The sequence below is a fragment of the Triticum dicoccoides genome, chromosome 5A (assembly GCF_002162155.2).
Source record: "Triticum dicoccoides isolate Atlit2015 ecotype Zavitan chromosome 5A, WEW_v2.0, whole genome shotgun sequence".
In the NCBI taxonomy this organism is placed as follows: domain Eukaryota; kingdom Viridiplantae; phylum Streptophyta; class Magnoliopsida; order Poales; family Poaceae; genus Triticum; species Triticum dicoccoides.
The window spans coordinates 484678431-484695999 of record NC_041388.1 but is presented as its reverse complement, the minus strand read 5'-3'; the positions used below and the strand labels follow the sequence as shown (position 1 = coordinate 484695999).

Sequence of the window (17569 nt, the reverse complement as noted above, 5' to 3'; positions counted from 1 at the left end):
GTGGAGAGGTGAACAACCGGGGCAGCGTTGATGAGGCCCGGAGCGGCCAGATCCGGCAGCACCGATGACCAGTGTGCAGCCAGATCCGGAGATGACTAGGTCGGGCGCAGGTGAGTGGAGGAACAGAGGTAGGGCCGGCGGCACACAGGGATGGAGGGAACGTGCCGGCAAGGATTATGGTTTGGAAGGGACGACGGTGGGGTGGTTGGGGGTGAGAGCGGGGGCGGCGGCGGCGGGTCTGGGTGGAGGCTAGTCTCGATCTGGAGGAGGGATTTGGGGAAAACCAGTTGGGCTTGGGCTCGGCGCCTATATTTCTTTTGGGCGCGAAATTTCTGTGCGTCTCCCGCCCTAGCGCACGTTGAGGCCCAATGTCTCCCGCCAAACAATAGTCGCGGCAGATAATGGGCCGTGGGTTGCTTCTCCCGGTAGATAGGGTGACCTAAGAAGCGTGTGCAATCGCTGGCAGTCCATCTGTCCTCGTTGCTCAGCTTCTCCCGGCAGTTTGTCTGCCTTAAGTATTTCTACCGGCAGTACAGTGATTCCCGGCAGATGATTTGTCCTTACTCTATGATTTCTCTAGGCAGTTAATTGCCCCCAATCAAGTGTTGTGGTGTAGTGCGGGGGGTATGCAGGAAGGACACTGAAGTTACTAGAGAGCACAACTCCACTTTCCTGCATTGGTTCAAAGAGCATATTATTACTAATCCCCCGGAGGAGGGATCTAAGGACGGATTGCTCATATACGCCTTAGCACATGGCCCCTCGCCCAACCTCGTAACCTATCAGGCATACGATATCAACGGATACATGTTCTACACGGAGGCCAAAGATATGGACAATGATGATTAGAACTCAGGGGTGACGATGGAATGCATGACCGGCAGCGACAACGGCGCAACTGAAAGATTTTACAGAAGGGTCAAGGAGATCTGGGAGGTTGACTACTCTGGACTGCACAACACGACGATGTTCCATGTCAGATGGGCTAAGAATGTCGAAAGAGAAAACCGGAATTTCACTACCATGACTATACCCGGCGCCAAGAGTGCTACCGTGAACGCTATCGCAAAAAACGAACCATGGGTACACGCTAAGCACGTGACACAATGCTTCTTCATAACCGACCCGCCCAATCCCAGCCGTGTTGTCGTGAGGAGAGGCAAAAGGAATATCGTTGGAATGGATGGAGTCACCAACGAGGAAGACTACGAGCAATACGGCAACCCAATGAGGGAAGATGACAATGATCCGAGTGGCCTATATTACGCCGGAATGTTGATTCATTTTCGTTCCGGTGAATTTCAGGCGCTCGATATGTCCATTTTTTAGCAAAGGTCATGCCGAAATTTTCCGTGAATTTTGGCATGATTTGTGCTAGATAGTAGGCATATCGAGTGCTGGGAGTTGCTGGGAAACGACATTCCGGCAAACATAGATTTCTTTTTTATGTCATTTTTCATTTTTTTCATAGTTTTAGAATTAAACGAGGAGACTTAATCATATGAAACATGTCGAACAACAAAGAAACATGGCCTTCTGACCAAGATGCAGACAAGATGGATTATGAGGATGAACAAGAGTACCTCTACTATTTGACTGCTAAGACGAGATTGTTGCAAAGTCAAGGTTTGCAGGTCGGCCTCGATGATGGTACTGACGCTGGCATCGACACTTACGGCGCCGGCACTAATGGCGGCACCGAGACCGGCGGGGAAGGTACCGACACCAATGCCGCTATTGAAAAGAAGAAGCAGAAAAAGCAGAGGATACGAAAACCTAACAAACTAGGGGTTGGACGACTAGTGATCACAAAGATGGCACCTGGCAAGTTTGAGCCATTAGAACCGAAAGAACCTCGCAAGTGCTATTGGAACCAAGTAGGATGCATCCTACGGGAAGGCGCGAGCATCAACGACGGTGACTTAAGGAGTAAGGAACATTTGACGCAGTTGCTCCTGACGAAGTTGCACAAGAGCTTCAAGTTCCCCGACCGGGATGATAACATAGAACAACCGTGGGATGATCCGAATATGAAAAAGATTAACAATCACGCCATGGGCATGTTCATCAATGATTTTGCCTCCTGGAAAGGGAGGGTGAAACGAGCTATTGAGGCTGAGGAACCCCTATCCAAGATTCTGGAGAAAAATCCGACACTTACGAAAGAGGAGTTCGAAAAATTCAAGGACACTTGCGCTACTGAGGCAGCCAAGGTTAAGGCTGCGAAATTCAAGAGCCTACAACAAAGGAACACGGGGAAGAATCGTCTCGGAAGCCGTGGATACCTCGGTAAAAGGCCCATATGGGATAAGGAGGACGTGGAACGTGAAGCCGCGGGTATCCCAGACCCCTTCGCGAAGTTCACCAACCCCTTGGAGCATGACTTCATCAGGGCCTGCTACAAGTGGGACAAGGAAAAGAAGGTTTTTTACACGGACCAGATCACGAGGAAATTGATTATACTACTGGTAAATATTCTTTTACCACCTTACATTTAGCTCCAGATCTAGTCGACTACACATTCCTAAACGGTTCACGCTCCTTCTGCAGGACAAGCAACACCAGCTTGTAGCGGAAAGCCCTACTTTTCCGATGAGGCCCAAGTGGGACACCCCTCTCAACCGGGCCTTGAAGGAACTTAAGGGACTCCCTTTGGGCCAGCGGCTGCAATATGGTCGTGTGCACGGCGCTGGAGACGGCGCCACGTGGAAGGTGTTTTACAATGAGGGCCCGGAGGCCAAGAAGCAGAAAAAGAAGTTTAGTCAGGCGAACATCGACGAGAAGGTGAAGCTTGCGGTCGAGAAAAAAACAGCCATGGATGCGGAAAAAACAGCTGAGGAGAAAAATGAGTTGCTACGGCAGGCAGCCAATGCAGGTGTAACTGCCTGCAGAAATGATTTTGCTACTAACTTGGTTCCAGCTATCATCAATTGGACGAAGAAAAATCCAGACAAGACGGTACATGATTTCCCGTTGCCCAGTTTCGTCGGGAGCAACTCCGTGAACAACAACACCACCGCACCATCACTTGCTCACGCAACCGGGCCTCCTCTCGCAGTCGCTCCCGCTCATAGCAGCTTGTCCTCAGTCTTTGGCGCGCTAGGTGGGCCTTCGTCTTTGGCTGAGCTCGACGCCCTCACGGTAATTACATGTCGCACCAACATATATATATATATATATATATAAACACTATTCTGATCACGGGATCACAATAATATTCTGATCACAACCTCACCTGCCCCGCTAATAGTACGTTGAACTTCGCTGTGAACTAGGTTGAACTTCCGCCAACATTGCCCAAATGGGGCTTGCGATATACCGTTGGAAAGCTATGGACACCAATATCATGACCCAACTTAAATTTTTGCCAAAATATAAGCGGTTTAAGAGCAGTTTTGAAAACCCTTTTTTCTTCGCACAAAAAACGTGAATCGTATTTTCAATCGTATTTATAAACCGTTTATCGGAATGAGGCATATAATATGGCGTTGGAAAGCTGCTGCAAAACCGCTCCTTCCACATATTGAAAGTTTTCTCTAATTCCCTATGGTTAAAGAGTAATTTGAAAAAACATAAAATTTCGTAAACCAAACAGTTGAGTTCATTTTTTTGATGTCATTTCTAAAAGGCTAATCCAATGGAGGCATATGATACGGCGTTGGAAATCTTATGAAAATGCGCTAATTTTTCATCTTGAAAGTTTTTTTATAATTTTAAATGGTTTAAGAGTAATTTAGAAAATGGTCCAAATCCTACCGAGTTCGTATTTTCGAGCTAATTTTTTAACCGTGCGTCCGAATGCAACAAATGATATGGCGTTGGAAAGCTTGAACAAATGTGAAACTTTTTGGTATGTATTGTTTCTCCCAATTCTTTACGGTTTTAAGTCAGTTTCGAAAATGGCGAAAAATGTATTTTCACCGTAATTTCTACAAACTTTATCGAAATGGGGCAAATAATATACGGCTGAAAAGCTACGAAAAATGCGAAACTTTTTCATATTGATGGTTTTCTCTGACTCCTAGCCGTTTTCAAGTAATTTCAAAACGGCGGGATCATGCGTTCTGCCTTTATCGCGAAACAGATTCTTCGAAAATGCACCGCGTGAAGAACCTGAACTTCTCGGCGCGTGTACCTGAACTTCACTCTGTTTTTCACGTGATTTTTTTCTCGTAGGCCTCCATCCACTGCTCGTAACTCTCCATCCACTCACCGGAATTGAGGAAGTGATATACCAGTGGAAAGCTGTTGTAAGCACATACCTTTTCCATGTTGATCGTTTTTTCATACTCGCGACGTTTTTAAAAGTTTTTCATCTGAAATTCATTCAGCGTAGTAGTTGAACTTCATGTTGTTTTCACGTTGAACTTCTGTGTCGTATTTTCGTTTGTAATTTTCTCATCCATTCGTTCGTGTTACATAAATGCTACTCCTTTTGTACAAACCCCTCTCACAATATTTTTTTAACTTTCTCCGACCGAGGACTTGAACTTATATCAACAAACTTTTAGTCTTTGCTTTTTTATTCTTTTTAATACAAAATGCACACCGTGCAATACGTGAACTTCTGGCAGTTATCAAGCTGAAATTCTCTTGGATACGTGAAAATATCTGAGTTTTTTATGAATATTAATCTGAATTTTTTAAACTTTTTTATGAAATTTTGAAGTGCTCTATTTTTAAAAGTTGAACTTTTTATTATTTAATTTTTGAACTTCTTGTTTCCATTCTTTAATAACGAGGAAAATATGATTTTTTTATAATCATCGAACTTCTTCATCTTCTTAATTTGGACTTCCTGGTTTTATTTCTTAATCCTTTTTATGAAATTTGGAAGCGCTCTATTTTAAAAGTTGAACTTCTTGTTTCCATTCTTTAATAATGAGGAAAATCTGAGTTTTCTATAATCATCGAACTTCTCCATCTTTTTAATATGGACTTCCTGGTTTTATTTCTTAATCTTTTTTATTTGAACTTCTTCATTTAGTTTTTTAGTAACAAGGAAAATCTGAGTTTTGTCATAATTATGGAACTTCTCTATTTTTGTAATTTGGATTTCTTGATTTATTTCTTTCAGTAAAGACAATGTCATAGTTTTGTAATAAAAATTGAATTGTCCATTATTTCAATTTCAACTTCTAGAATTTTTGAAAGAAACAATGAAGTCCTTTTTTATGATTTTTGAACTTCTCTATTTTTAAATTTTGAACTTCTTGGTTTTATTTATGGAAATGAAAAACTGAATTATTTATTAAAATCAAACTACTCTATTAGTTTATCTCGAACTTCTTAGTTCTTTCACAAAATGCGTAAACTGCATTCCCCCTTTCATTAATTTTTTTTTGCGTTCGATAACAAAGAGAACATTCTTTTTCTTGTTAGTGTTTTGAAATGATTTTTCTGGACTTAAATTCTGTTTTGTGCTCTTTTCAAATTTGTTTATCACTTGAAGTTCTAAAAAATCGCAACTCTCCGATGTTTTACCTTGCATGTTTATTTTTTATTTGAACTTGCTAAGATAACACACTCAACCTTCTCGAACACAACATTTTGAAGTTCACAAAAAATAAATTAAAGCCAAATTTTTACCTGTAGAGCATGTACAATTTTCGCCACGTTTTCAAGAATAGTCAAAGCTACATCATCGGATCCGAATTTCAGAGCAAATGCTTTATGAAAAGAAAATAAGAATACAAAATAACAAGGGAGATCTAGCTGAAGGAATCAGTGTTGAGGTGGAGCAAGGGAACTAGATGCAACCAAGAAACAAGTGAATTATTGATTGGTGATGGTCAAGGGAGATCTAGCTGAAGGAATCAGTGTTGAGGTGGAGCAAGGGAACTAGATGCAACCAAGAAACAAGTGAATTATTGATTGGTGATGAAGACCATCTCAAGAAAAAAATCAGTAGTGGCAGCAACAACCACTGGATAAATCCATCAACTCCCCGTAAAGTTGTTGTAGGTTGTGTACATGTACATATCTAATTTTCTTTACACATGACGGTAGCATTGAGGCTATCATATTTGTAGGAAAATGGTTTGAGGCTAAGGGAGGCCATCTCAATAACACACGGGATGTGAGATCGCATACCCATGATTTGCTCCCCAAAAACAACACAAAGATCACACACCCTGTTGCTAAACTCTGACATTCTTTCTGCACCTTATGTGACCTTCTCCCTGTCTTATGGTGACCTTCTCCCTACCACTGTGGTGACCTTCTTCATCCACAAAGGAACAAAAGAAATCAAGTTCTTTCACCTAATGAACAAAAATTTCTTCAATCAGTAACTAAAAATGGGGTAACAGAAAATCTGCACAATCATTTTTACAATCATTTTTTGGAAACCCAGGGTGTGCCTTTCCATTAGCGAACATTTTGGACCATCCACGACAAAAAATATGAACTTCGCACACACTTTCTTTGTCTTTAAGAAATGCTTGCTTTTTTGCTTTTAATTTTGAAATTCATTGTTCTTTTTGTATACAATTTCATGAAGTAGAAGGGAAGCAGTAACAGAATGTTTGTGAGAGAGTGACTAGTTGGTGAAACCAACAATACATAATACTTTTTTATTGTAAAAAAAAGAATACCTTTTTTATCATGTATTTCCAAATTGAACTTCACTAACAAAAAAATTTGGTCATTGTCTTTTTAGAGTTTTTCCATATACATTTGGACTTATTGCTTTCTCAAAGTTGAACTTCATTAATTCTGTTGTAATATAGGCAGTATAATTGATGAAAAATTATTAGAGCATGGTACTGGATATGCATTATTCATAAATGCAGACAAAAGTGTGGAATCAACGATCCATAGGAGGAACAACATTTTCAACACCTAATTCTGCTGAAGGTACATAGTAGAATTTGCAGTCTCTGAAACACAAAAGATGATTTAGTCAGAGCATCTGATATGTAAATAACAGAAGCTGGTATATATGAAAATGTAGAAGCGAGCTTATCCTTGGAAAATTTAGTAGATAATTACTAGTCAACTTCAGCAGTCAAATCACCCATTGACCCAAGCGAGCAGGAGAAGCACATTGTATCCTCGCCGATCCACAGAAATGGGGAAACAACCTGTTGGGGAGTGTTGCCGGAGGAATTTCAGATGTGTGGAAAAGCACGTAGCAGAAAAAGAAAAAAGATGAACACATGCTCCAGTATAATCTAAGGCGTCAGCATCTTAATCAAAACAATTAATACTACTCCCATCTATTAACAATGGCCCGAGATGCTCATATATAGGCTAGTGCAAGATAGTAGTGCTAGGCTTCCAACGTGGTTAACATAGAGAAACTACAGCCAGCGACATGAACAGGAATATCGCTATGTATAGGAGACCAGCCACCATTAGAACAGCAGCAAGCGACACATGCAGTAGCAGATGATTTTTGGGAAAGGGCCTGCAATTTTACATCAGCAACACACCCATATGCAACCGTATAGCCGCAGTAGAACTCTGCGTATAGCCATCGTAGAACTTCATGGCCGCTCGTTAACCTACTGTTCATCATTTCGTTGTTCGACTAGGTGGTTTTTCCTTAGACTATTCATTGCTTTATGTCATTGTAGAACATAGATGATAGTGATACTCTCATTAAGCAATTTGTACAAAGCATATATAAGCCCTGCTTTCGCAAGTTAGCAAGTAGAAGTAAAGGCAATAACTTGACAGACATGTACAAAAAGCAAACCGATGCAGATTTGTAATTCTTCTCTCCAGCAATGCACTTGTATCAACTGAAAATACATTTTTTAAGTTAACAAGAGAGCTGCTAAGATACCATTCTAGAAGATGTTCACCTCAATCATAGAGCAGAGTATGGACAATTGATGAGTAGTAATGTGCCTCCAACTCCTTCAGGCTTGCCGCCACCTCCTGCGGGCCTGCCCCAATCCTCCCAGCATTTTATCTGTCCCCTCTGCCTGCTGAGCACCTCAATGTTTAGGCATAAACACAAACAGCGGAGAAAGAGCTGTAGGCGAGCACTACGATCGAGCTGCACCTTAGCTAGGAGTCGGGCAACAGCGAGCTGCACCTCAGCTAGGACCACACCCATGGCACAGGCGTGATTTTGGGCGGAGCCATAGAAGGCACATTTGTTCCCTGCAGTTAAACATGTGGTCAGACGAACGCGATGAAGGCCGCCACTGGTACCCCATGAAGGTCAGGTAGGCACGCATGGTGACTAGTCATTGGACGGACATGGGCGACGAAGGTGAACGGCTTGCGCGCTGCAGCGTCGGAAGGACGAAGTGGCGTGGTGGCGAGGTCCTTCCCTGGCAGCAGTTGAGAGTAGGCGGGAACTTCTACTGGATCTGGCGGGGTCCGGGGCAGCTGGATCCAGGACGTGACGGCGGGATGAAGGAGCACGCCGAAGGGAGGGTGCCGCCGGGATCCGTGGAGGCTTGCGGCGGCTGCAACGGGAACCGGCTAGGCGAGGGATCCGGGGAGGGCGCGGGCGGAGGTGGGTGGTTTGGGGAGGCGCGCGCAGCGGCGAGATTTCCGGCGAGGGTGCGCGCGGCGGCCGGTGGTTTGGGGAGGTCGCGTCGGGCCGGGGAGGGGGTTGGTCGACGGCGGGTGGCGCGCTGGGGCCGGCGGCAGGAGGTGCGCGCGAGGATGGGGCAGAGTGGTGCGGGAGGTGGGGTGGTTGGGAAGGTCGTGACATGGGGATTGGGCCGGTCGGAAGAGTTTGATGGACCGGCCAGGTTTTCTGTTATGCGTTTTCAGGAGTTCGGGAACGTTGTCTCAAAAAAAGGAGTTCGGGAACGTTGTCTCAAAAAAAGGAGTTCGGGAACGTCCTGTCGGGCCCTTATAGGGCCACTGTGATCATAATAACTATTCTAATTCTGAGATTAAAATAGTGCTACTCTATTTGATCATTTTTCATTTCCCTTATAGTGCTATATATATATAATATTCATTTTTCGTTGCCTTTCGAATGTTTTACGCCACAAACATGTGTTTGCAGGCCGAAGAAACCCCGTCCACCATACTTTACTTGATCAAAGGCTAGGAAGTGGACGTGGGAAAAAGGGATGATAATGAACCACTTGAAACCCACATTCCACAACCAGCCGATCCCCGCTGGGCACTTCAGGGTTAACTTGTCCAGTGTGAAATCGGGGCACGAGGATTTGCCTCCTCTAGTACAACATGTGGGAGAGGACGACGAGACCTCACGGTGGATTGGAAGCTAGAAAGGTTGGGTGCTGCTAGGGACGAAGAATCTTATTCGTCTGGAGCCGGCAGAGAGCACACCAATAACCACACATCAACAAGCATGTGCGGAGACCACCACCCCGCCTACGCAATTACCAGCTCCTGTAGTGCCGGGTGAGAGCGGCGGACGACGTGATAAAGGGGGTGCAATAGTACTGGCTGATGTAATAGGTCCTGTAGAACCGAGAATGGATGATGAGACGGAGGTCGACCCAATGGCTTACCTCAATACAAACGCGTATGAGTGTGACTTAGATATGATGAGTCAACCATATGACGAATCGGGCTATCAACATGCTAATGAGGATATGGTTGATCTGCCCGGGCAGGAAGGTCGTAGCATGGATTGCAAAAAGTCTCTCTTCATGAAATCCTCACAGGACACGCCTGGAGATGCCGCCTCAACACAGGCTCAACTAGCCGGGGGTCGTACAGTGCTTAGCCCGTGAACACTGGGGCAGGGGTTAAGGAAGGGTCTGGAAGGTGTGCCCAAGAAAAAGGAGAGGAAGAGATCGGGAAAGATAGCTGCCTCCAAACAAGCCAGAGCACATAGCAGCCAGATGATGGATTCTGAAGAGCGTGTGCCCGTGAAAGGTGCGACCATGTTCAATCTCACGGGCGAGCCGATGCTACCGCCGAAACTGCTGGAGGCACTATCAGGAGATCTCAGGAGACTGCACGACCATGTGTTGTCGACTGAGAAAAGCTTACTAGCCTCGAAGGATCCAGGATATCCGACATACGCGGCTCGTGTGCCTGAGGGGAAGTGCTACATCGACACATGGCCCGCGGAGGTGTTTTTCCTGCGGTTTGACCATATCTTTGATATGTTTCTGACAAGGCGGCTCGATTTTAGAATCGTCCGCCTTTTTGCGCTACATATGAGCTCCGTCATGAAGAGAGAAGAAGTCTCGCAAATCTGTGTGGCGGATCCGTACTACATGCACGAGTCTTTCTTGAGTCTCGGCGACTTTGAGCGTGAAACTGCTAGGGACTACCTCCAAAACTTCATGGTACAGAATAAGGACCAGGAAATTGTCCTCCTGCCTTATCATCCAAAGTAATTCAGTTCCAGACAACCCTTTCGTACATTTCAATCATTCCTTCTCGCTCATATGGAGAATAATTTGAGGTGTCTTTTCCCTGCAGCAATGGGCGCACCATCCTTATCGTTCTTTACCTGCAAGTATCCCATGCCGTGTATTTCGACCCTTCCAGAGACTATGAGAAGAAGGACTACACCCACATAATGAATATTCTAGATGATGCTCTCCAAGGCTTCAACATTAGAGGTGGACACATGCAGATAAGGAAACAAAGGAACAAGAAGATGGGTTTCGCGCATAAAACTAACTTCTGCTCCATCCATGTCGCAAAACCAAGCAAGAAAGATGGATTCTACATCCTCCATCTCATGATTGAGTTCAACACGGATCACCAAAAGCTTCGCATGACAAGCATAAATGATGATCATATCCACAAGTGGGTAGAATCTCATGGAGAAGCGGATTATAAACTTAGAGATGACTTCTTTCGCATCCAAAGGGACATTGCGACGATCATCATGAAAGAAGTCATCGATGAGAAGGGGATGTTCCACCACGGCCCTATATCACGAGCTGACGTCGAAACTCGCATAGGCATGCAACGTCATGACCTCACACCGTTCAAGAAGCTAGGGTCCATCCTCGATGATATGGAAGGATGGAACTTCTAGTGATATATGATGCTGATGATGATGATATGTGTCGGTTGAACTTGTATACTTTCTGTAGCGATGAAACTTTGTGATGTCTACGGTCCCTGCCGAACTTGCGTAACGCTACTTTGTTAGTTTGTGTACGATGACCTGCGTACCTCTAGTTAATTAGTTTGCGTACTGTATGTTGCATCTAGTTGTTAACCCTTTCTTTTTCGTGTTGCTCTAGTATATTTTGCTGCATATGATTGTACATCCTCTTGATGAAGTTGCATCTCTAACAGGTACTTAGTTTCTTGATGGCGAGATGGCAGTGCTATGTTGTGTACAAAGGTAAGGTTCCGGGGTTGTACAACGAGTGGCATGAGTGTCAGGTGCAAGTGAATGGGGTCTCGGGCGCCAGCTATAAAGGCTTCAAAAGCAGACTAGAAGGAGAAGCTAGTTACTTGAGGTTCACGCTACCGCGAAAGAGGACTCGTAACCGCCGCCTCATGTACTGCATAGTTCCACTCTCACTCATAGTGATAGCTCTTCTCGTGTATACCATTGTTTAGATGGATGATGTTATAGTTGCAAGTATTCGAGACTTGCATGTATCGCTATTTTCGAGATGATGACGAGATACCACTTTGTGTTGGATGATGATTATGATGAGACTATTTGTATGTATATGCTATGATTACATGTGTGGTCTCACAGCCATTTGTATGTGTATCATGATGACATTCGTATCTGCTAAAGATTCTTGTATAAATCCTGATCAAATACAAAACAAATATGCAGAAAAAATATATCAAAAACTACTAAAATTAGCAGTAGCGAGTGGAGAAAAGTTAACAGCAGTGTGACAGTAGCAGTAGCGCGTCCAGCCAAAGCGCGCTAGAGCTATTAGCGGTAGCGAGCTTCCACGCAGCACGCTGCTGCTACGGGTTAGCTGTAGCGCCGGTCCCCGCGCTACTGATGTGCCTAGAACCCGCGCTGTTGCTAGGCTTTTTCCCTAGTAGTGATAGCCTCCACACAAAATCTAACCGTTACACACAATTGAGCCAACTCGGCCAGACCGAATATATGAGCTTGGTCAGACCGATTCAGTTCAAAATGTGAACGTTAGGATTTTCGGTGGGACTGACATGATCAACTTGGTGAGACCAATGAGCTAGGGTTAGGGCAAACCTCATCTTGGTTTGACCGATTACGTGAACTCGGTGAGATCGATTTCAATAATAGGCTAACAAAGAGTTGGTCAGGCAAACTCGGTGGGACCGATCGTTCCTTTCGGTGATACCGAAACATTACAAAAGGGAAATAGAGAGTTTGCACTGCGAACTTGGTGGGACCGATCTCTCATTTCAGTGAGACCAAAACATTACGAAGGGAAATAGAGAGTTTGCAATCCCATCTCGGTGAGACCGAGATCCCTATCAGTGAGACTGGATTGATTAGGGTTTCTGGCTATGGCTATGTCAAGTGAACTCGATGGCGCCGGATGGATCAAATCGGTGGGGCCGAGTTTGACTATTGGTTTAGGACATATTTGGATTTGAGAAAGTGGTTGAGGGTTTTGGAGCATATCACTAAGCATTTTGAGCAAGTAAACCATTAAGCAACACCTCATCCCCTTTTAATAGTATTAGCTTTTCCTATGGACTCAATGTGATCTTGGATCACTAAAATAGAAATGAAGAGTCTTAAGATTTTGCGAATATTTGTCTTTAGCATTTTGAGGGGTCCACATATCTAGTCCATGCCATGCCAATCATTGAACTTTCTGAAATAATCAACTTGAGTGGATATTAATTCAATGAGCTATATGTTGTTATGAATTACCGAAACCACCTAGGGAATAGTTGCACTTTCATTCTCCCCCTTTTTGGTAATTGATGACAACATATAGATCAAAGCTTCGACAAATGATAATAAGAATGAAATATATCGTCGCTTTGAGAAGTATGTGATAAGCGAGAGCTCCCCCTAAATTTGTGCATTGTTTAAAATTTCCTTTTGAATGCAAATGCACAATCAATTAGGATCATGGGCCACTCTTCCATGTCACATACATCTTGGTGTAGCACTCAAAATGAGAGAGTATAAATAGCATGCACTCATCACCAAGACAAATATGATAGATCATACACAAGTAATAGGATAACATCATTCAAGCACACACATTAAAGCATAGTATGATCAACCACATGATCACATGAGTGTCTCACACACAAGCAAATAAGTAGCGAGAGAGACCAATAAAAAGCAAAACTCTCTCTCTCTCTCAGCCTATGATCTATACACTTTCTCCCCCTGAGGGAGTCCTGGATTAGGGGGTATTCGGACAGCCGGATTATATCCTTTGGCCGGACTATTGGACTATGAAGATACAAGATTGAAGACTACATCCTGTGTCCGGATGGGACTCTACTTGGCGTGGAAGGCAAGCTAGGCAATACGGATATGTATATCTCCTCCTTTGTAACCGACATTGTGTAACCCTAGCCCCCTCCGGTGTCTATATAAACCGGAGGGTTTTAGTCCATAGGACCACATACAATCATACCATAGGCTAGCTTCTAGGGTTTAGCCTCTCCGATCTCGTGGTAGATCAACTCTTGTACTATTCATATTATCAAGAATAATGAAGCAGGACGTAGGGTTTTACCTCCATCAAGAGGGCCCGAACCTGGGTAAAACATCGTGTCCCCTGCCTCCTGTTACCATCCGCCTTAGACGCACAGTTCGGGACCCCTTACCCGAGATCCGCCGGTTTTGACACCGAAATTGGTGCTTTCATTGAGAGTTCCTCTGTGACGTCGTCGTAACGAAGGATGCCTCATCTCGTTGTTAAAAACAACATTACCGCCGGGGGAGCCCTGGCTATCAGCCAAACTCTCCGGCTAGGCAGTTTCGTCATGACCGCCTGTTCGGCTGCTGCACCAACGATGACTTCTCGGGTCATCAAAAACAGCCTCCACGTCGGCTCGGAATTCGCCGAGCAGATGGATCTAATGGAGCTCTCTTCCCTAAACGAGCTCTTGGATCGCATCGCCGCCTTAGGAGTCGCTACGGACTATGATCGGATTGGGCTTAAACCCGATCAAAGGGAGATTAACTCTCCACCGGTCACCCATCATGTTGCGGTGGTGGAGGAATAATGCGGCGATTCTTCCTCTATCTTGAGGACTAACTATGTACGAATTCCTGAGCTCTCCGAGCCGGATACCCGTTTACGGGAGGACATCACCCAAACCTGAACCTAGAGTCAGGCAGCGGGCCAGACTCATCGGGCAACATCCCGGAATCCGAACTTCCAAGATCGGAAACTCCTCGGCCCCTGGGTCTGAGATCGGATAGGGGTTCGGACTCAAAACCACCCACCCACCCAGACATAAACGATCTTTCCCACATCAGGCAAGAGCCCCATGAAACAATACATCATTATTGGGCCAGACTCCTCCTTGTGATGAACAAGGTTAAGGACTGCCGCGAGGAAGACGCAGTCTCACTTTTCTGCAATAACTGCACGGACAAGGGAATCCTTAACGCCATAAGTCGCCATGACATATCACGCTTTGCCGACTTAGCGTCCATAGTATGAAAATACTCCGTGATGGAAAGTGCCTGGAAAACCGAAACGAAATTTTGGGATAATGGCTCCAAATATAGACCCAGTCCGAGGTAAAAGGGTGCACCATCATAAGACACCCGAGTTAATTACAAAGAAGCAAAAACCCTCTAAAGGGCATGGAACCGTATTGGAGGGATGGCTTACACGGACCCTGCAAAATTCATAGCACAACAAATACCATACCAACGCACAGCCTTAGAGCATGTTGGATACTTCGGCAGGTGGCCAAAAGTGGTGAGGATATTCTCATCCCAAATACCACAGAGCACTATCCCGTGGATAACAATACCGTATTAACAGTTTTTGAAACCTTCGCATCAAACAATAGGCGCAAGCGAACACTCCATAGCCTCACCGAAATCTGCCACGTAGCAGCAATGAATACATGGAGTGACACGGCTATTACCTTCAATGCCAGCGACGAACCTAAATTCTAAAGTGCTCGAGCACCAGCTGCACTAGTCCTCAGTCCAATTGTGGACGACTTTTGACTCACCAAAGTACTCATGGACGGTGGCAGTGGATTAAACCTCATATACGAGGAAACTCTTCAAAAAATGGAAATAGACTGGAACCACATTGATCAAAGCAGCACAACCTTCAGAGGAATCATCCCCGGTCGGGAAGCATGCTGTGCTGGGAAAATCACACTAGATGTGGTATTCGGCACGTCGGAGAACTATAGGTCCGAAGAAATCACATTCCAAGTGGCCCCGTTCAGTAGTGGATATCACGCCCTTCTAGGACGGGAGGCGTTCACGATCTTCCAAGCCATACCTCATTATGGGTACATGAAGCTCAAAATGCCCGGGCCCAACGGAATCATCACTCTCGCTAGTGATCCGGACACAGCACTCTGCGCCGAAAACAAAACAGCCGCATTGGCCCTCGAAGCATTATCCGAAGCCCTTTCGGCCGAGGAATTAACTGCGCTACGCTCCATGGTGGACAGGGACGACGTAATACTTGACAAGAGATCCAAGTCCACCTCTTTTAAACCAGCGGATGGAATAGTCAAATTCCAAGTCCACCCAACGGACCCTACAAAAACAGCCTCCATCGGGGCACAGTTAAACCCCACCGTGGACGCCGCACTACGAGATTTCCTGCGCGAAAATTGGGACATATTCGCCTGGCACCCCTCAGACATGCCGGGAATCCCACGCAGGCTGGCCGAGCACAGCCTCAATATCCTAAAGGGATTCAAGCCGGTCAAACAGGCTCTTCGGCGTTTCTCTGAACCTAAGATACATGCCATGGGAGAGGAACTAGCCAAGTTATTGGAGGCCGGATTCATTAGAGAAATAAAACACCCGAACTGGCTAGCAAACTTGGTGATGGTACCAAAGAAGGACAAATCCTGGCGCCTATGTGTCGATTTCAAGGACCTCAACAAGGCTTGCCCAAAGGATCCCTTCCCCCTCCCCCACATTGATCAAATTATTGATGCTACCGCAGGACACAAGTCATTGTGTTTCCTCGACGCATACTCCGGCTACCACCAAATCAAGATGGCGGAGTCCGACCAAGCGGCAACGTCATTTATAACACCATACGGCCCCTTTTGTTTCAACACAATGCCTTTTGGGCTCAAATATGCCGACGCAACATATCAACGCATGACCCAGACATGTCTGGAGAAACAAATCGGCAAAACAGTAGAGGCATACGTAGATGATGTGGTTGTTAAAACCAAGCAGGTCGACTCTCTGATAGACCACTTGAGGCTCACATTCGACAACCTTCGAACATACGACATCAAGCTCAATCCGGAAAAATGCGTTTTCGGCGTACCAGCAGGAAAGCTCATGGGCTTCATTGTCTCCAGTAGAGGGATTGAAGCTAATCTGGCCAAAATCCGAGCTCTGTCATAGTTGACTATCCCAACCGACCTCAAACAAATCCAAAAACTAACTGGATGTGTGGCGGCTCTAAGCCGGTTTATCTCCCGCTTAAGAGAAAAGGCATTACCCCTTTATCGTCTCCTTCGGCGCACCAAACACTTCGAGTGGACGGACGCTGCCACAGCCGGACTGGAAGAAATAAAAGCCATACTGGCAACCAACCCAATCCTGGTCGCGCCAAACATCAGCGAACCAATGTTGTTGTACATTGCGGCAACTCATCAAGTTGTAAGCGCAGTGCTCGTCGTCGAATGAGAAGCTGACGGACATAAATTCCCGATTCAAAAGCCGGTATAATATGTATCCACTGTCCTCACTCCATGCAAATCACGGTACCCACATTATCAAAAGATAGACTATGCGGTATTCATGGCATCCCGGAAGCTGCGACACTACTTTCAAGAGTGTTCGATTACAGTAGCCTCGGAAGTGCCACTTAACGATATTATAAACAACCGCGACGCTACGGGCCGGATTGCCAAATGGGCCATTGAGCTCCTCCCGTTCGACATAACATACAAACCTCGGCGAGCCATTAAATCGCAAGTATTGGCCGACTTTGTCGTCGAATGGACGGAAGCCGAACTCCCTAAAGAGTACGACGCATACTCCAATTGGATCATGCACTTCGACGGTTCTAAAATGCTGGCTGGTCGAGGGGCTGGCGTCGTCCTGACGTTCCCAACCAGAGATACCATCCAGTACATACTGCAAATATTGTATACAGACTCCAACAACGCAGCCAAATACAAAGCTCTGTTGCATGGTCTTCGGATGGCAGTCTCCATGGGCATTCAACGCCTGGAGGTGCGTGGGGATTCAAACCTCGCAATATCCCAAATAAATAGAGACTTTGATGCCAAGGATCCGAAAATGGCGGCCTATCGAAACGCCGTCCTAAAAATGTCAGCTCGGTTCGGGAAAACAATCAGGCGGCGGATATCCTCGCCCGCATCGGCACAAAATGCGACGCGGTTCCCCCCAACATATTTTTGGAGAGGTTGTTTAAGCCATCGGTGGTATGGGAAGGGGACACCGGTAACAATAGTCCGGACCCGGCCAAAACACCCGATACCGAACACTCTGACATAATCGGAGGCTCTGCCACTGAAATAA

The 17569-nt window shown here is 45.4% G+C and overlaps 1 long non-coding RNA gene across 2 annotated transcripts; it reads right to left on the bottom strand.

Moving 5' to 3' along the window:
* Positions 1 to 5846: 5846 nt before the first annotated feature.
* Positions 5847 to 8685, bottom strand: LOC119302357. 2 transcript variants are annotated; one of them, XR_005147515.1, is made up of 4 exons: positions 8215 to 8685; positions 8015 to 8115; positions 7812 to 7937; positions 5847 to 7085 (listed from the first exon to the last, which is right to left on the bottom strand). It is a non-coding gene; the product is annotated as an uncharacterized LOC119302357 (long non-coding RNA). The 2 variants fall into 2 exon arrangements; XR_005147514.1 differs by having other exon boundaries at positions 7812 to 7934.
* Positions 8686 to 17569: the final 8884 nt, after the last annotated feature.